Below are 17,107 nucleotides of genomic sequence, written 5' to 3' on the forward strand. Positions count from 1 at the left end.
CCTACCTGCCAATTTTAACTGCACCCCCCTTAGTACACACACCCCTCCCCCCTCAATATATACATCCCAACATTAACACACACACATGCACACACACACCCTCTCAAACACACATACACGCACACACATTTTGCAAGGAAGGTGGGACCTAGGACCATCTGTCCCCTACCTCTTCCCTGGTGGGGGGTACGGGCCCCTTTGCAACGGCGGCCGTGTCCCCGGGGTGCCGGCTTCCTGGGCCCGGCGGTGCTCTCTCCGCGCGGTGGGGGGGTTCACATTACATCTGAGCCGGGGGTGTTCGTGTCCCTGGGGGGTGGGTTCTGGTCCTTGCTCCTGAGCGCTGGGCCCCGCCAAATTTCCAAATGTGGCCGAGCCTGGTCGGGCCATATTTACAACACCCCTTGTAGGCCCTCTTTTTTCCCCGGGGTTCCCCCCTCCTAGGCGGGGGCGGCGGGCCCCTGCCTTGCTCCTCCCTGGACCAACCGTGGGCCGGGAGGATGGCTGCCTGGAGTGCGGAGCGGGTCTCCCATGGGGGGTCCTGGCTCGTACCTGGGGTTGGGGCAGGGGGGATGCACGGAACTCCTGGGTGGTGGTGGGGTGCTCGTCTCGGGCTGTGGGCGTCCTTCTCCGGTGGGGCCCTGCGTAGGGCTCTCCCGGCGCGGCGGGGGGGCTGCTCTCCTGGTTGGGCTGGGGCGACGCTCTCTTTCCCTCCCTGCTCTCTGGCTCTGGGGGCCTTGTGGCGGTCCTGCTGGCCCTGGCCTGGGTGGCGGGCTTGGTCGCCCGGGCGGCGGTTGTTCCCTGCCGGTTCCCGTGTGGCGTTGGGGGGATTCCGGCTGCTGCTGCTGCTGCGGTGGGGGTCTTGGGGTTGGGGATGGCTGGGCACTCTCCCTCCTTCTTTTCACGTTCCACCATCCATTTTAGAAGAACATAAACACTCACCTGAGCACAGGTGTTAGCTCACCTTTGCACTAACAGTTTGCATGATTGAATGACTGAAATATTTCACACTAGTTGGTTTTAAGGCATAAGTATGAGTGTGAACACTATCTGTTTTGTGTACATGTCGACAGGTGGACATTTTTGCAGCTAGCAGGTGTGTTTATAACATTTGAGTGTGTGTGTGGACAGGCCCCGCCCATTTTGTACTACATTTGAACCTTACCATAATGATTAACAACCAGTAAACTTGTTGCTTTATGCTGCTTCATGGTCTTATCCCCCCTCCCCTCCTATTATCACCCTCCTACCCCCCCCTCTCCCTAGCGTCCCTCTCTCTTCTTCCCCTCTTTCCTTTTCCGTCCGGTCCAACACCAAAGATTTTCAAACGTGATTGAAATTAATAAAGTTTGGCCTCAATTACAAAAGGGGTTTATTCAGACATACCTTTGGTTTGTCTGAAGATTAATAACCCCTCTTGTTAAAGTAAAATATGTACAAACACAAGAGGCCCTCAGCTCTCATCTGTCTGCCCAGCTGTTGGACAGGACAAGTTAAAAAAAAAAGAAAAAAAAAAAAGAAAAGAAATAGCAGCTTCCTGCAACTCAACCACAGAAACGTCTGAGAATTGATTCTTTTTCCTTTCAGCTTTTGTTCTCCAGATTACTGTAACCAGCATCCTGATCAAAGGCGTGTCTCAAGTTCAACATCATGTTCCCGTCAAAAGCACTTGTTTTTTCTCAGAACAATGTTGTTGTTGGTTCAGTTTCATAGTTCACTAATCCTGCTAGTTTCCATCACACTCATTCTATACGGTGATTTGTGTTCTGTCGTAACAAAGGCCGATAGATTTTTTTCCTTTCTTTCTGTTTGCACACAAGATCAAGACAAAGACAGGAACTCATGTTGAGTTTCAGCTGTCAGTCACGGCATCTGTACACAGCAAACAGGAGCCACATCAATTCCTATGGTTTTGTGCACCTAATCTGTTTATTTTCTGTATTTTTCCTTGAATGAAGGGAGTTCCTTTTGTTCTACAACCTTTTGTCCTTTATTGTAGCTGGGGATTAGAAGAAACTTGATTTTCCTAAAGATTTTCTTGTAAAAAGGGTGGTTGTTGTCATGGTGCCTCTGCCAATAACGCCAACCACAAATCGTCACCTTTGTGGATTTCAGCAAGGCTTTTGACACGGTTCATAGAGACACCCTATGGAAGATACTGAGTCGTTACGGTTGCCCACAAACCTTTATCAGAGTGTTACGCAGTTTTCATGATGGTATGACTGCTAGCATTTGCTGTGGTGATAGTTGTTCAGATGCATTCAGTGTGGGACATGGCGTGAAGCAAGGATGTGTTCCTGCACCAACTTTATTCACTATTTTCCTTACTGCAGTCCTACAAATCATGCCAGAAGAACTTGGTGACCTCTTTATTAGAACCAGAAGCGATGGAGATATTTTCAATCTTAGGCGCCTGAAAGCAAAGAACAAGACACGGCAACTACTGATACAGGAGTTGATCTTTGCGGATGATTCAGTGCTTGTAACTCACAGTCTTCAGGCCATGCAAGAGCTACTGACAGCCTTTGCTAAAGCTTCCACAAGATTTGGACTAACAATCAACATCAAGAAAACAGAAGTCCTAATCCAAGACACCCATAAGGCAAAGCTGAACCCACGAATCGTGCTCCTGAATGGTATTCCACTGGCTGAAGTAGACAAGTTTTCTTACCTGGGAAGTACTATCTCCAATAGTGGAAGTATAGACTGGCCAACTTCCCGACCCTGCTGACCCGGAAGGCCTCCACCTAGCAGTCAACACGCAGGGCATCATGTTGGGACGTCAAGCGGATGCTTTGACACAAATGGCTTCTGCCCAACAGGATCTATTCCAACACCTGGATGGTATGACCCAAACATTATTAGAATTAACAGGACAATTTTCCAAATCTGACGTTTCAGCTCCACTTCCGCCCTCCGGCAACATGACTACTTCCGCTTCCGCCACGACCCTGGAAAGTTATCATCTCCAGCATGAACCTTTTTATGGCGATGTTGAAAACTGTGGAGGATTTCTCTTACAATGTCAACTCCTGTTTCAACAAGCTCCCAGATTCAATCACACGGACCACAGTAAGACAACTCTGATTATCAACTCTCTCTGGAACAAGGCGTTACAATGGGCTCAAGTCTTCCTGGCAGCTAATCCCATCAGACATCGCCACCAGACAATTACTGAGCCTCAAGCAACGTAATGTCAGCGATCACGTGATCGACTTCTGAATTCTAGCGGTGGAGGCAGGATGGTCCGACCCAGCTCTACGAGGTATTTTTTTTAAGCAATTTCTTAATGACACCACAAAAGACCATCTCTGTACCCAACCTGAAGCACAATCTTTTGAGGAACTTCTCTCCACAGCTCTACGCTCCGACACCTGCCTTAGAGAACGCCAGAATGAACGCAGTCATCAGTCTCGTAACCAATCACCTAACAACTTACAGCAACCTATCGTTACCAATGTTTCATCGCCGTCTGAATTACCACGTAAACCTCCAGATGAACCTATGCAACTCGGTCATTCCAGACTATCAGCCGAAGAACGTTAAAAACGCAGAGAAAAAAGGCTGTGTTTCTACTGAAGCAACCAGGGACACCAGGTATCACAATGTCAACTTCGTTTAAACTCCCGAATCCCCCTGCTAGAAGACAGGCCGTGTGAGGTTCAGCCAGTCATTTCCACCCGGAAAGACTTTTGTTATATCCCTGTCAAGCTATGTTGCAACTCGGAGGTCACTAACGCTCAGGCTTTAATTGACTCTGGAGCCGAACAGAAAAACCCGGTTGTCTTAGGCTACTCTTGGCTTAAGATCCATAATCCCCAGTTCGACTGGATCCACCAACGTGTGGATATTTGGAGCGCGTTCTGTTTGGCTAACTGTCTCCAGTCAGCCATCCCACCCGTTCTGTCTTCCGATACCACCATGTCAGAAAATATCGATCTCTCTTCTGTTCCCCCTGTTATCATAACTTCAAGGCCGTCTTTAGCAAAGCCAAAGCTAGGGGTGAAACGAGAAAAGAGGTGAAATGTTTTCTAACTTGAAAACTGTGTCAGTCATCAGGAAGTCGCTTTCTGCCCTGCAGCACATCAAGTCCCCGGCAGAAGACCACTGTATAGTATATACACTGAACAAATATATGAACGCAACATTTTTGTTATTGCTCCCATTTTTTATGGTATGAACTCAAAGATGTAAAACATTTTCCACATACACTAAATAACCAGTTCTCTGAAATATTGTTCACAAATCTGTCTAAATCTGTGATAGTGAGCACTTCCCCTTTGCCAAGACAATCCATCCCACCTCACAGGTGTGCCATATCAAGATGCAGATTAGACAGCATGATTATTACACAGGTGAGCCTTAGACTGGCCACAAGAAAAGGCCACTATGAAATCTTCAGTTTTGTTTTATTGAGGGGGTCAGGGGACTCAGACAACCAGTCAGTATCTGGTGTGACCACCATTTGCCTCATGAAGTGCGACACATCTCCTTCGCATTGAGTTGATCAGGTTGTCTATTGTGGCCTGTGGAATGTTGGTCCACTCTTCTTCAATGGCTGTGCGAAGTTGCTGGATATTGGCAAGAACTGGAACACGCTGTCGTATACGCCGATCCACAGCATCCCAAACATGCTCAATGGGTGACATGTCCGGTGAGTATGCTGGCCATGCAAGAACTGGGATGTTTTCAGCTTACAAGAATTGTGTGGCCGTGCATTATCATGCTGCAACATGAGGTGATGTTGTTGGATGTACGGCACAACAATGGGCCCCAGGATCTCGTCACGGTATCTCAAAATGCCATCAATGAAATGCACCTGTGTTCATCGCCCATGACAGATGCCTGCCCATACCATAACCCCACGACCACAATAGACAACCTGATCAACACTATGCGAAGGAGATGTGTCGCACTTCATGATACAAATGGTGGTCAAACCAGATAGTGACTGGTTGTCTGAGTCCCCTGACCCCCTCAATAAAACAAAACTGAAGATTTCAGAGTGGCCTTTTCTTGTGGCCAGTCTGAGGCACACCTGTGCAATAATCATGCTGTCTAATCAGCATCTTGATATGGCACCCCTGTGAGGTGGGATGGATTGTCTTGGCAAAGGAGAAGTGCTCACTATCACAGATTTAGACAGATTTGTGAACAATATTTCAGAGAACTGGTTATTTTGTGTATGTGGAAAATGTTTCACATCTTTGAGTTCATACCATAAAAAATGGGAGCAATAACAAAAGTGTTGCGTTTATATTTTTGTTCAGTGTATATATATATAAAATAACACCCCTCTCACCCGCTGTTTACTGCCCGGGTCTTGTTTGCATTTATGCAACATATTCTTTGTTCTTGTTTTTTTATATTATTCTTAGTCTTTTTTTTCCTCTGCTGTCAGTTGCTATGGTAACAAACACATTTCCCACGTGTGGGATCAATAAAGTAATTCTGATTCTGATTGTTCTTGCCATTGAGCTGGCTTCTCAGGACTTCCCTTACTCGTTGGAGGTATTTAGCTGTTGCAGCTTTCCTTGTTGCCTGCTCCAGGTTGCCATTTGCCTGTGGAATTCCAAGGTACTTGTAACTGTCCTCGATGTCTGCTATTGTTCCTTCAGGAAGTGAGACCCGTCCTGTGTGGACTACCTTGCCTCTCTTTGTCACCATCCGGTTGCATTTCTCAAGCCCAAATGACATCCCAATGTCAGTACCGTAGATCATGGTGGTGTGGATCAGGGAGTCAATGTCACGCTCGCTCTTAGCATATAGCTTGATGTCATCCAGAGGAGGTGACTGATGTTGGCCCCATTTCTGAGTCGGTATCCATAGCCAGTCATGCTGATTATTTGGCTGAGGGGGTTCAGACCTGTGCAGAACAGCAGTGGTGACAGAGCATCACCTTGGTATATCCCATATTTGATGGACACTTGTGCAAGTGGCTTGCCATTGGCTTCAAGGGTGGTTTTCCACAGCTTCATTGAGTTTCCTATGAACGCTCTTAGAAGACCCATGAACTGAGACCAAGCTTTCTGACACTAGGAAGCACATACAAGCATACATCCATAATGCCTTGATAATCTGGAGATTTCCTTTTACCTTGCACAACCTCAAGATAACCTGTGCCAGATGCAGCAAAGCAGCCCCAGAACAGAACTGATGTTTCACAGTAGGGACAGTGTTCTTTTGGTTGTATGCTTCATTTTTGAGTCTACCAACATGGAGCTGATGTGCTTTACCAAAAAGCTCCAGTTTGGTCTCATCTGTCCAAAGGACATTTTCCCAGAAGCTTTGTGGCTTGTCAACATGCATTTTTGCAAATTCCAGTCTCGCTTTTTCATGATTTCCTTTCAACAGTGGTGTCCTCCTTGGTCGTCTCCCATGAAGTCCACTCTGGCTCAAACAGCGACGAATGGTGCGATCTGACACTGATGTACCTTGATCTAGAAGTTCACCTTTAATGTCTTTGGAGGTTCTTCTGGGCTCTTTGGATACAGTTCAACTATCTGTCTCCTCAATTTGTCATCAATGTTCCTCTTCCATCGTCCAGGGAGGTTGGCTACTATCCTGTGGGTCTTAAACTTCTGAATAATATGTGCCACTGTCGTCACAGGAACTTCAAGCTGCTTAAAGATAGTTTTATACCCTTTACCTTTACCATGTTTGTCTATAATTTTGTTTCTAATGTCCTGGGACAATTCTCTCCGTCGCTTTCTGTTGTCCATGTTCAGTGGACAACACACATACATATATATATATATATGCATGTATGTATGTATAAGGTATATAAATAAAGATAGATAGATGGATAGATGGATAGATCGATCTTCCAGACATTGTCAACTCAAAAGTAGCTCACATGCCAAAAAAGTGTGGGCACCCCTGGTCCATGTGATGGATAACTGTACCATCCATTCCATTACCTAAACCTGCTGTATCATTTTTGGGGTCACCAGGCTGCTGGAGCCTGTCCCAGCTACACCCTGGACAGGTTGCCAGTCCGTTGTAGGGCTTATTTCCTGGCATGGTGTATTAATACTTTTGTTTTTGCCAAAGTAATACTAGAATTGCAGCTGACCTTCTGAAGGTTAAAGCCTGTGCTATCTGGCAGCGTTTGAAAGGGGCGAACTTTCTGTTCCTGTATTTTCCCAGTGAAGCAGAGCATACTTTTTAGAGATGATTGCCAACTTTCTTTGTGCGGGGGCAGTTGGTTGAGATGGGGGTAAAAAGGCCAATCTGGTTTTTTTTTTACAACAAATTCAATTCTCGTCACTCAGAACAATTCTGTTCTTGAAAAAGAAAACCCTTGTTCTTATGTGGGTCCTGCAACACCTTCATGTGTATGTAAGCAGTTGTTCTGAGGGTGGATGCTCTGACCCAGCAGCCTTTAAGTCCTCTTCCAAGCTCACACTCCATGTAGTGGTCTCTCTCTCTTCCCTATTTAAGGTACATGATTTGTGTTCAACCTTTGACAGTAAAGATTAAAGTATTGTTTTTCAATGTGTTTTAACCATTCTTTAAATATATTTATTTTACCTTTCCAAGTTTACACAAAATGTCTATACAGAACCAATACAAATCAGAGCAACTAATATTCAACCAATTTTTTGAGCTCATTTAAAATGTCAATTGTTTTATACATTTTAGAAATGGCCTAATTGGCCTCCGACTGCGGCTGGCTTGGCGTTTCTGGCTGCCCGGCCGCTCTGGGAGGGGGGGCGCCTACCGCGGCCGGCTGGGGGGCCGGTCGCTCGGGGGAGCCTTCTCCCCCGGTTGTGCCCATCCGCCCGCTCCTCCCCGCTCTCACCCAAACAAATATTGCACACAGGCACATAGGGCCCCGGGATCTGGATGGGAGGGGTATGCTGGCGGGGCTCACTGGGGATGCCCCTCTCTGGGTTCTCGTTGGCACCCGCCCTCCTCCCCGCTTTTTACTTGCATATTAGACACTCTGATTCATCTAGGGCCTTGTGGAGAGGGTCTGGTGGAGGGGGGCACGGTGAAACATCCGTGCTCACCTTTCGCTGGCCCCCCCACAATTTTAACTTCCTCTGTAGACACACACACTGCATGCTAGCAGCACACACACAGCAAATACACACCACTCACAGAGGGACTCCGGAGTGGGGGGCTTTGCGGCTTGGCAGCGGTGGATCCCCCCACACTGGTGACCTCCTATTTTACCTGCAGCACACACACAGCACTCCCACACCTCCATACATGGGTGGGGTCGGGGGGTGGCGGCCGGTCTTCACCCGCCTGGTCCTCTCAGGGCGGCCGGGCTTATGGGTGTCCTGTCGGCTGCGGGAGGGGTCGGGCATGCGGCGCGTGGGGTCGGCCGGCTGGGGGGGGGGTTGCTGCTTGGCGGCGGGGGTAGGGAGGGTAACCAGATGATTGTGAGTATGTGTGTGTGAGTGCATGGGTAGGACCGACCTGGGGGCTGGCTCGCTGGGACCCTCTGGGGCTTTCCCTCCCCATCACAGAGAGGGGAGGGCACTGAGAGGGTTGGGGAGGGGGGGTCAGATATTATGGCGGGGGGGGTGGTAGTGCGTAGGGTTTTAGGGGGGTGGCTGTGGCTGTGGGTGCGTGGCGATCCCTGGGTTGCTAAGGTCGCGGGCCTGGGCTGGCTTGCGGGGACGGGGCGCCGGTCGGGTGGTGGCCGGCTCTTGGGTTCCGGGGGCCCTGGCTTCGTCCCTGGCCTTTGTCTCGGTGTCCGGCGCCCGGTGGCCCCCATGGCTGCCGCCTGGTACGGCTAAGCGCTCCTGTCTTGTGGCCTGGGGGCCGGACACTGGGTTCGCTTGTGCCTCTGGGCATTGGGGGGGCCCCTGTAGGGGGGCCCTCTCTGTGCCTGGCTGGTGGGGTGGGCGGTCCCCTCCTCCTCCCCTCCCGGGCTGCCTGGGTCCGGATGCTGGGGGGGCTTCTGGCCTGGGGGGCTCTCCTTCCCTCTCCTGGTCTGGCTGGGTAGGATCTGGCTCCCTTTATGAACACACGGTTCACGTCGGCAGCATGCATGTATCTCCACCCCCACGTGCACACTCCACACTGCTCCCTGTCTGCTTCATCCCTCCTCCTTACCTACAGTGTATTGATGGACAGATTTTTTTTTTTCTCGCTCATCTTAGTGTCAGATTTTCACCTTTGATGTAACATTCGTCTTTCCAGCAGATCTGGTATAATTGTTACAGCTTAAATTAATAACTTAGTCAAATCAGTGCTTGTATCCCCCACCTTTTCACCTTTCTTCCTTTTACTCTGTTCCACCCTCCCCTCACATTCTTCCCCTCTCCCTCCCCACACACACTAAATGTAACAAATAAATAAAAAATAATACGACAAAAAGGGGTTTATACAAATCTACACTCTAGTTTCTTGAAGCTATATAACCTCTTTTTGTGATAGTAAAACCTGTCCAACACAAAAAGCCTTCAGCTCTAATCTGTTTGCTCAGCTGTTGGACAGAACAAGTTAAAAAAGAAAAGAAAAGAAAAAAAGTAAAAAAAGAAAAAAAAAAAGAAGAAGAAAAAAAAAAAAAAAAAAAAAAAAAAGAAATGGCCTAATTGATAAATTGATAAAAATTAGTTCCATTGTAAAACCAACAATTACATTGTGATTAGTGGTTTCTGAGTACAGGGAAAGGGTTTCATAGAAGCAGAAGATCAGGGTATTGCCATTGTAGCATAGAGTGGCAAGTTCTGTTTTACATTGAAAACCAGGTACATTTATGAAATGTAGAAGGTTAAAGGACAAATATCAATAACATGACTGTTTCCAATAAAAAAACATGGAAATGTTGAAAAACAGCTAAAGACAAGAATGCAGAAAAGACCAAAATGATGCTAAAGAAATCACATTCCCTAAACAAAACCAATTTAGTGATGTTGCACTTACTACAGAAAATTCAAATAATTCATAAAGTTGGATATATAGCAGAGATAAGTGTTTTTTGTGTGAAGTTGGTACTGCTGAAATTCAAAGAGCTTTAGGAGTGTTTAAAGTTAAAAATAGAGCTGTACCAAGAAGTCAACAAGTTATTTGTTTCGCTTCAGAAGATAAGAATCACAGGAGAAGCTGTGATTTCAAGTTTCAATTTCCTCGCATTGCTTTAAAGCAAACCTGTTTTTACTTTGGTTGGGCTAAAAGTTTGGAATTCCCTACAGAAGGTCCTGAAAAGTTGTCCAAAAAGCTTTTGTTCATGAGATAGAAGAACCCTGAGGATTCTGTAGTGTGGTTATTGTATGTGCTGGCAGGCAGTGAAGCCTGTCAGGAATTGTCTCTTTTTTTCAATTAACATTTGATAAAAGGGCAGAAAGTAAAGAACAACTTTATTCTTCTCACCTCCCTTCCCTGTTATGAAGTTGAGTGCATTTATGAAGTGAATGTGAATGTGTTGATGCGGTACTCCCAATGAAAGGAACAAAGAAACCGAACCGAACTTTCAAAAAAGCCCTTTTTACTTAAAAAACTGAGACTGTGCTTAAGCAAACCCTTAAACGTACCTGCTGATAACTGAGGCAGTAAGAGAGTAAAACCTGATCACAAACACTGTTTTTCTTTTTATGCAATCAAAACCCTTTTTGCAGTCTTCTTTTCACCTCTGCTGAAGCTGCATCGTTACACAGCACCATTTCCGTAACTAGAAATCTCCAGAGCATTGTTTGAATTCCAAGTAAAACGTTTCAAGTAACAAATAAATCTCTACTTCGGTGTTAGAAAACACATTCATCCAAACAACCAAGAGTAGCAGCGCAGATTACATTTCATTCATTAGACTTGGAATCCACAGTAAGAGTTCTTCTGTTGTCCCTGAGCAGAGAAACTTGAGCACGTAATTATCAGGAACCAGATGAGGCAGAACAACCACATGAATAACCATTATAATTGCAGAAACTGACAACCAGTCCATGAGGAAGCTAAAACTAAAAAAATACCAGCAGCAATTATTGGCTTAAAAGTATTGCTAATGCCAAAAAATAAAATCTTTGCTAGCTTCTTTTTTTTTAATTCCTGTCTTTTTCCTGCCATTGTGTAAAATCTTTAAATTATTCACAAAACTAAGATTCTCCTGCTACTTTCCGTACATTTTCCCGTCCTACTTTGAGGGATTTCAGCATCTTTGTCTTATCTTGGACTTGGACTTCATCTTATCTCATCTTTGCTTGATGAAGCCAACAGGACAACATCATCTGCAAAGAGGAAATCCTGTGGTCCCCAAACCAGCCCCCGTTTGGTCTCTGGCTGTGCCTACAAATTCTGTTCATAAAGATAATAAACAGAACCAGGGATAAAGGGCAGCCCTGCACAGAGTCCAACATGCACCTGAAACCGGTCTGACTTACTGCCAGCCATGCACACCAAGAACTGGTCCCACAGAGACCAGAAAGCCCTCCGTAATGTTTGGATATTCTCGAGGTGCTTCAGGTTCTTCACAGCCCCAAAACAAGCATTACTGGTCAACTGAATTAGGTGTGTAGTTGCAATTGTGGTTGTGGCCTGCAGGTAACGCAGTATGTAGTCCAGTATTACTTTTTTGAGAGTTTCAGGCATGTGAGGTACTAGCCTACAAAACACAAAAAGCATTTATTTCTTCTTAAATATTTTTTTCAGGGGCTGAATTTGAGACTATGGTGAGGTTCATTTCAAATGCCTAAAGTGGTTAAGGTCGAAGAATCTGCTAAACTGAAATGTTAAAATGATTGATTGTCTGAACTTGATTTTCTGGCAGAATAAATTTCTGACAAAAAAACTATCACTGCTTTGTTTGTCAATCAAATAATGACAGGCAGCTAAGGTGTGTCACAGGAAAATGCCAAAGTCATTGCTGATCGTTTATTTGAACAGAATGTTGGTACAATTTAAACCAAATGGGACTTTGCACTCCACCAAAAAGCCATTGACTTAGAATAGTTGACCTTTACTGTAACTTATGGTACTTGTTGTATGCTTACTTGGACATTACCCACTTTCAAATACTCAGTTTCATCCAACTAATCCCTTGGATAAGCTCTAAAGGTCATGTTTGTCATAACGAGAATGACGTGGCAGACCCAGACGCTGAAACCCGGAAGTAAACTCAAACCAGGAAGTCTTGGAACAGTTTTATTTCACTCCCAAGCGTGGTATAAAAGAAAGTTAGTAGTAAGGGTTTGTAGCTTCTTGTAGTCTTGCCATCGGCGTAGAAGCTGGATGTTTGTCCGTGGCAGGAGTCTTGGGCAGGCCGCTGAGAGCGAGACCGGAGTGTGACGAGGCAGGATCGTCGTGGCAGGAGCTGGATGGACCGAGGAGCTCTAGAGAAGGAGGAACCAGGGATACTCGTGGTATTGAACCTGGGAGTGAGCGACAAAACGAGGTAAGTACAAGTCATGATTGGGAAAAAAACGAAAACGTAGCTGAACTTGGAGACCAGACATAAGCACCGTAGTGAGTAATGAACTTGCAATGAATTCTGGGGTTGGATCTCCTTATGAAGGCAGGAATGTGATGAGGTGAGTAACGGCAGCTGGTTCCAATCAGCAGAGCAGAGGGGAGGGGGAAGGTAGACTGCCAGAGGCACCATGACAGAACGCCTCTCAACGGCCGCCTCCAGTCGGTCCAGGGCGGCGATCCGGGTGAGCCCGATAGAAGTCCTCAAAGAGTCCTGTGGGGGGGGGGGGGTCTTTCCGGGGGGGGGGGGGGGGGGGGGGGGGGGGGTTCGGCGGGTCGGGGGCAATCGCTGAGGCAATCGGCGGTTGGCAACGGCGGCCGTGTCACCCGGGTGCCGGTTTCCTGGGCCCGGTTGGTGTTCTCCCCACGCAGGGAGAGGAAACCCTGAGCTTTCTGGCAAGGCCAGAAGCCGGGGATCATATCACACCTGAGCCGGGGTTTTCTGTTTCCTTGTGGGGTTGGTTCTGGTCCTCGCCAATTTCCATCTGTGGCTGAGCCTGGTCGGGCCATGTCTACAACAACACTTGTGGGCCCGCTTCTTCCTAGGGCCCTCCTCCTGGGCGGGGGCGGCTGGCCCCTGTCTTGCACCTTTCTGGACCAACTGTGGGCCTGGTGGATGGCTGCCTGGAGCGCGGAGCGGGTCTCCCTTGGGGGGTCCTGGCTCGTACCTGGGGTTGGGGCGGGGGGATGCCCAGACCTCCTGGGTGGTGATAAGGTGCTCGTCTGGGGCTGTTGGCACCCCTCTCGGGTGGGGCCCAGCGTTGGGCCCTCCTGGCGCTGCGGGGGGGGGGGGGGGGGGGGGGGGGGGCTGCTCTCCTGGTTTGTCTGGGGCGGCACTCTCTTTCCCCCCATGCCTCCCTGCTCTCTGGCTCTGGGGGCCTCGTGGCGGTCCTGCTGGCCCTGGCCTGGGTGGCGGACGTGGTCACCCGGGGGGGGGGGGTTGTTCTCTGCCTGCTGCCGCGTGGCGTTGGGGGCTTCTGGCTGCCGCGGCTACTGCGGCGGGGGTCTTGGTGTGGAGGTGGCTGGTCACTCCCCCTCCTTCTTTTCACATTCCATCATCCATTTTAGAAGAACATAAACACTCAACTGAGCACAGGTGTTAGCTCACCTTTGCACCAATTGTTTGTGTGATTGATTGAATGAAATATTTCACACTAGTTGGCTTGAAGGCATAAGAGTGCATGTGTGAACAATATCTGTAGTGTGTACATGTTGACATGTGGACATTTTTGCACTTAACAGGTGTGTTTATAACATTTCAGTGTGTGTGAGGACCGGCCCCGCCCCTTTGAGATTTGTATTCTATCTGAACCTTATCGTAATGATAAACATCCAGTAGCTTGTTGCTTTACGCTGCTTCATGGTTTTACCCCCTTCCCCCCTCCTATGATCACCCTCCTATCCCCCCCTTTTCTAACATCCCTCTCTCTTCTTCCCTTCTTTCCTTTTCCATCCGGTCCAACACAAAAGAATTTCAAAAACAATTCAAATGAATAAAGTTTGGTCTCTATTACAAAAGGGGTTTATTCAGACATACCTCTGGTTTGTCTGAAAATTAATAACCCCTGTTGTAAAAGTAAAATATGTCCAACACAGGAGGCCTTCAGCTGTCATCTGTCTGCCTAGCTGTTGGACAGGACAAGTTTAAAAACAAACAAAAAAAGAAAAGAAAAAGAAGACCTCGATGAGGAAACGGTACAGAATCAAGGAACGGGAGATCCATGAGCTTTCCTCTGGACCTTAACCCTCCCAGTCCACCAGGAACTGAAATCCATGAGACGGCGCCAAACGTCTAACACCCGATTGACAGTGAACGCAGGAGCAGCATCGATGATGCGGGCGGGTGGCGGGGAAGCGGACGGCGGGCACAGAGGGCTCTCCTGAAAAGGCTTGATTTGTGAAATGTGGAAGGAGGGATGTACCTTTAGGGCTGCCGGGAGCTGTAGACAGACACAGGTGGGATTTATTATCCGTTCGATGGTGTAAGGTCCGATGTAGCAAGGAGCCAGCCTGTGTGAAATAGCCTGGATGGGGATGTTCCGTGATGAGAGCCAAACCCTCTGACCAGGCTGGTACGTGGGCCCCACCACCCTGCGACTATTGACGATGCGGCAGTTGCTCTCCCTGGTGCGCTGGAGAGCTACCCTGGTCTGGTGACAGATACGTTGGACACGCTGGAGATGGTGGTGGACCGAGGGCACTGCCAAATCGAGTTCCTGGGATAGAAACAGAGGTGGGGAGTACCTGAGGGAGGCCTCAAACGGAGACAGCCTAGTGGCGGTGGACGGATGATTATTGTGGGTGTATTCAATCCACACCAGAAACTTGGACCAGTCGGAAGGATTTTGGACAGCCAGGCAACGTAGAGCGGCTTCGAGCACCTGGTTAGCTCCTTCTGCCTGCCCATTGGATTGAAGGCAGAAGAGAAGAGATCAAAGCTATGAAGATTGTTCACGGACAAATTCTGGATCCTATCGGAGAAGTGAAGCAGGTCCGGGCTCTGCAGGAGCAGTGTTTCAACAGGATGGATATAATCCAAAAACAAATGGATGACCAAGAGCAGATCTCCAGATCTAATGACGTGATAATCACCAGATTGAAAATCAAACCCCGGTCATACGCGCATGCAGTGACCACCGGGGACGGTGAGGAATCTGACGAGCAGGAGACGATCTCTGTGAAAAAACAGGTGAAGGAGTTCCTAAAGTCCAATGGAATTTCTCTGGACAACAACAATGTGGAGATCTGCAGACCGCTTCCCAAGAGAAGAGACACCAACAAACAAGCAATCCTCTTAAAGTTTATCAATCGGAAACACAAAGCAGCTTTATTGAAGCAAGGAAAAAATCTGAGGGGAACCAACGTTTTCATGAATGACAACCTCACGAAAAGGAATGCCGACATAACCAGAAGAGTACGTTACTTGAAAAAGCAGGGAAAATTCAAGGAACCTGGGTAAAAGACTGTAACATTTATGCCAAACTCTGTGGCTCCCCTGAGCAGTCCAAGGTTGTTCTTATCAGGAGCCTGCAAGATTTGGAAAAATATTTACCCACTATAGTCTAAACAAGAGATACGTGAAGATGCTGGACTTACGAGATGAAGAGACGAACTCTACTATCCATGGCTTCTAAAAAATACAATACTTTTTATCCAACAGTCACCTGCAACCACAACTCTCAGAGAGATCTGAATGGTGAGCAAACCGACCTTAAAATATACAGTGATCACAACAACAACCTTCAAGACATTGACCCTGATCAATTCTTTTCCACTGATAATATGGACTGCAAATATTACAAAAAAAATTAATAAATTGTCTGTGGCAGTGGATGGAATACTGGAATGTCTTACAATTGAAATATGTAACAATTCAGTGAAAAATGTCATTATAAGCTGTGTTTATAGGTCACCAGGGTCAAGCTTAGAAGTGTTCAGTGAATGGATGGAAAAGATGTTTACCTCTCTAAATAACAAAATATTATACATCTGTGGAGACTTCAATATGGATCTGATAAACCCCAGCAAACATAAAGCCATCGACGACTTTATCAGCAGAATGTATGCTATGAGTTTATATCAAATCATAACAAGACCCAGCAGAATCACTACTCAAAGTGCTACTCTTATTGTTAATATTTTTACAAATGATATAGAATACACTCATATGAGTGGACTAATGATATGTGACATTACTGATCATTTACTAGTTTTTGCACTATTTGACATCAAGGTGAAGACAAAGAAAATTATAAAAGAACCAATCTACAAAAGGTTGAGAAATGAAAAAACCATGAATGCTCTAAATAATGACTTATCCAGACAAAACTGGAACTCTGTGTACAAAGAGAAAGATGTTGATATTGCTTATAAGTGTTATTCAGAAATATTTAGCTCACTTTGCAATAAGAATTGTCCAATATATAAATTCAAGAACAAATTTGCCAAATGCCCTTGGTTAACCACCGGTCAAAAAATTCTTGTAAAAAGAAAAATAACCTCTATAAAAAATTCTTAAAACAGAGGACAAGAAAAACTGAACAAAGATATAAGTCATATAAAAACAAACTAACTGAAATAACACAGCACAGTAAAAAAGTGTACTTCAATACTCTACTGAATGAAAATAAAAACAACGTCAAGTGAGTTTGGGAAATATTAAATAACATAATTAAAAATGGGAGAAAAAAGCGATCATATCCAGATTACTTTACAGATGAGAAGGGTCAAAGCTATAACATCAATGTAGCAGCAAACGGTCTCAATAACTACTTTGTAAACATGGGTCCAGAGTTGGCAGCGGAAATTCCAAGATGGAAAACTAGCAAAGACAATAATCCACCATGGAAAGGATCCCACACTCGATCTTTCTCTCTGATGTGAACGAAAATGAGCTGATATCAATTGTGAATACATTCAAGAGTAAAAACTCAAAAGATTGTGAGGAAGTAGATATGAAGGTGGTGAAAGAGGTCATTTATAGTGTATCTAAGCCTCTAACATACATATGTAACTTATCATTACGAACTGGGAGATTCCCAAATCAAATGAAAATGGCCAAAGTGATTCCTATCTATAAGAATTTACAAACTATAGACCTGTTTCTCTTCTTCCACAATTCCTTAAATATTTTAGAAAAAATATTAAATGATAAATTAGCATTATTTATTGAAAAACATAACATTATAAATGA

This window comes from Oryzias latipes, chromosome 3, assembly GCF_053564925.1.
Source record: "Oryzias latipes strain Hd-rR chromosome 3, Olatipes_Hd-rR_3.1".
In the NCBI taxonomy this organism is placed as follows: Eukaryota; Metazoa; Chordata; class Actinopteri; order Beloniformes; family Adrianichthyidae; genus Oryzias; species Oryzias latipes.